The 3,710-nt window shown below is 57.0% G+C and overlaps 1 protein-coding gene across 8 annotated transcripts in view; it reads right to left on the bottom strand.

Annotated features, from left to right (window-relative positions):
• Positions 1–3,710, bottom strand: part of GTF2IRD1 (GTF2I repeat domain containing 1) — a 78,508-nt gene that overhangs the window by 55,331 nt on the left and 19,467 nt on the right. The window lies entirely within an intron of this gene.

Here is a 3,710-nt window from a genome sequence, read left to right as displayed (position 1 = left end):
GCAGGAAACTGACAGAGGCACAAGTCAGTCCCGACAGTGCCGCCGAGGTCCGTATGACTTCCTATTGCCGCTGGGGAGGCGCCCGGTCCTCCGCTCCTGGAGGCACCTGTGATCCCACAAGGTCAAGAAGCCACGGGGAGTAACTCTGGAGAACACCGGGTCTTTCCTGAGACCTGCTTCCTCAGCCCCACCCAGCGACACAGAAGCTGCCCACACGGACTGCAGTCACACTATTCGCGGGGTTACTTATTAGGGAGCACAGGGTGGGGGTAGAGCAGAGGCAGCACTGGGACCCACACAGTCCCCAGGGGGAAGCTGAGGGTGGGCAGACAGCAGTGAAGTCAGATTTCCTCATGGGCTGCCTGGACCGGAAGGCACCAAGGGGTCGCTGTCAAGTCTCTGAGACAGCCCCGAGGTCTAGAATCTCCTCCACATGTCTTCTCCTCTTAAATTCTGCCTTCGGTAGAACCAGCATGTTTTCCCTGAGGTCAGATCCTTGGGGCTTATCCTGGTGGGAACGGAGACCTGAGGATTTGGAAGCCAGAGTCTGGCATGAGTAGGGGTCGGGAGGAAGCCACACTACCCCGAAAGGGACCCACAGGTCCTGAGGAGAGTGGCCCTGGCCTTCCCTACCCTCGACAGCCCAGAGACACCTGGGCCAGGGCAGACGGCCTCCCTTCCTTTTCTTTCTTTTTTCCCCTTTTTCTTTCACCATTGGGTGCATGCACATGTCAGAGCCAGAGAGACAGAGAAGGAAAGTGAAAAACCACCCCTCGGGGGGATAGCCACGCCACGATCCCTTCTCCATTCTCTCTGGATTTTAGACACACACACGCCCAGTGTGATTTTCAAGCTGCAGAGTCTGGGGCTCAACTGCAGTCGGCCACGTGGGAATCAGCCCCTTAACCACCACATCATCTGCTGGCCCCTCGGCCGCTTCCTAGTCATCCCCTAATCACTTTTAGGATGATCTCAAATGCGTAGCTGACGGGGCTGGGTGTGAAATAGAGAAACAGGTACCGAGGGCCCAGGAAGAGCAGCCGTGTTCGTGCGTATCCAGGCACTTGGCCTCCGATCAATACCACTGGTCGCTAGTCCTGTCTTACATAAGTGAGGCACAGAGCAGCTAAGTAACTTGTCCAAAGACACACAGCTGGGAAAAGGCAAGGCTGGCATTCAGACCCAGGCTGTGCTTAGCTGCACTTTACTTCGCGAGGGGACTGAAGTCAATGCAAAGTGTTACTGAGCAACTAGGACACGGCAGGCATGTCACGTCCTCCTCGTTTTACAGCGAAGAAACCTGAGAGGGGGCATCATCATCCCTATTTGTACAGACAGGAAAAAGGAGGCTCAGAAAAGAAGCTACTTATCTACAGTTATCACACTGCAAAAGAACGGCTTCCAGCCCGGTCCACCAAATGCATTCTCCTTTTCCTCCAGGAAGGCCCCCAAGCTTGCTGCAAAAGTGACCCTGAGTTCTCAGCACCTGGGAACGTGTTGTTCTGACGCGCCCTCTACTCATCACACAGTAATCACCCATCATGATAGCAGTGGTCTCCAGGGGCAGGGTGGGACTGTGCCTGCTGGTTTTTCCTCTATTCATTACAGAGCCACGTGTGCATGCTCACATGAATGACAGAGGGCCCCCCCGCTCTATGGGGCCTAAGCACTCTGCAATCCCCTCCCCCAGTCCTCCGGCCCGTCGGATCTTGGGCATTTGCACATGTGCCTGCAGTGTTTCAGGATGATGGGCTGAACCTCAGTCACCAAGAGGGAGCTGGCCTCTCCTGAGCGGTGCATTACCACTGTGCCGTGGGCTGGCCCTGCAGAAAGTGCTTGAGGAATACTGGTGAAGAATTAAGTGGGGGACCAGCAGGTGGCGTAATGGTTGCATTGCTGGACTCCATGTAGTTAACCCCAGTTCGAATCACGGACCCAGCTGCTTAAAACTCAGGTCAGGCGCATAGGCACGGGTGCCCAAGATCCCGAGAGAATGGAGAAGCAATTGCAGCACAGCCATTCCCCCTAGGAAGTGATTTCTCAGTTTCTGTCTGTCTGTCCAGTGAGCATAGAGACCCTATAGCAAAAATCTCCCTTTCAAAAATAAAAAAGAATTAAGTGGGCTACAGTTTGGCTGGAGGAAGAGGGAGCTCAAGGTCAGACCCAGTGTGGGCCAAAACCTGGTAGGGCATGGTATGGGGACAGAGGGGGGCCCTTGCTGTTTTCTTCTCCACTAGCCCCCTACTAAGAGCCAACCCAGGGAAAAGGACTTCAGCAGCAGCAAGACAGAGTTAAGCTAGACATAAACAAACGCTGCCCGACAGAGGTCAATGGGCTTCAAGTCACCTCCAGAATCATTTATCCAGTGGGGCCTCATGGTAGGTGCCAAAAGGGTCTAAGAGACAGCTGGGTGTGCCCGTGAGCAGGTGAGGGGAGGAGCCACCTGCTGCCTGAGGACTAGGGGGGCGTGGCTTTTAGAGGCAAAGGAAAGTCAGCCTTGAAAGGCAGGTGGGAAGGCGGCAGGAGCAGGTGCCACAGAGGCTTGGAGGAGGCAGGTGGCCAAGCTCGGGTTCAGAAAGCTCCCCCAAGGCCGTGTAATACTGGCATGGGCAGGAGAGCAGGCTCTACAGCTGGCAGGGTGAGTGCACGCAAGCTAGGAGGGATGCTTTGTCCTAGGGCTGGGCTGGCGGGAGGCCACTGCGGTCAGAGCTGGCCTGCAGGACAGCTCCCCTCAGCTTCCCCCCACCTCCCTGGCCACTCCTTCTCAGCTGCCTCTGCTGGAGGGCCTCTGCACCCTCTTCTGGCCTCTCTCCTACCACTTGTGATCTCATCCTGGCCCGTGCTGACTTTTCTCTAACCCAGATCTCTCTCTTGGGCTGACCCCTCAGCTTTGAGCACCTCCAACTTAACAAACCCAAGGTGAGCTCACTGTCCCACCAAGACCTGCTTTTTTTCCAGTATGTGCAAAAACACCACAGCGGTCCTAATACCCCACATTCAATCCATGGCGAACCCAACAAGCCCAAAGCTGACCCCAAAACCAGCTACGTCCCCCTTCTGCCTGCCACATGGGCCAAGCCCCAGCCCTCTGGGTCATCCTGCACCTCCCTCAGACCCACTCTTACCCCCGCGGTCACAAGGTCTCTCAGTCCCGGGCTCTGCCCTCTGGCGGAGGTCATTCTCAGGCTCGGTGTGGGCCCTGACCTCCGCTCTCATGGCATCTGCTCACCTAAGTGGGGCAGCCACTTCTCAACCTTCTGACTCTGCCTCGACAAGCAGGACCTTCTCTCAGACCACCCCACAGAGGTACCCACCCACTTTTCTCTCCCCATTACCCTATGTTCCCCGAGCTCTAAGAGAAGCTCTCTGAAGGCACGAGCCCAAGCCTGGACCGGCACCTGCACAGTGGTCACGCGATTCATTCATTCCACACACGCACGCCTCCAATCCCGAGGACCGCTCTACCGCTGGAGAGCGACAACGAACCAGTCCCAGCCCTGCAAGGAGGAAGCAAGTTCGAAAACACCCGGGTTCGTGCCCCACCCCCCGCCCCCAGATGTCTGGGAAGTGGCTAGTGCAGTTCTGCCAAGCAGGGGTGGCTGCCACCCCTCCTCCCTAACCACCGAAGAGGTAGCGCCACGGGGAGGCTGGGCAGGGCTGGAGATGCTGAGGCCTGTCCAGTGGCGAGTCAGACCAGCCCACGGGGTTGG

This window comes from Tupaia chinensis, unplaced genomic scaffold (assembly GCF_000334495.1).
Source record: "Tupaia chinensis unplaced genomic scaffold, TupChi_1.0 Scaffold000429_1, whole genome shotgun sequence".
Classification (NCBI taxonomy): domain Eukaryota; kingdom Metazoa; phylum Chordata; class Mammalia; order Scandentia; family Tupaiidae; genus Tupaia; species Tupaia belangeri.
Note: the sequence above shows the minus strand (reverse complement) of the source record. Positions and strands in the feature narration are given on the sequence as shown.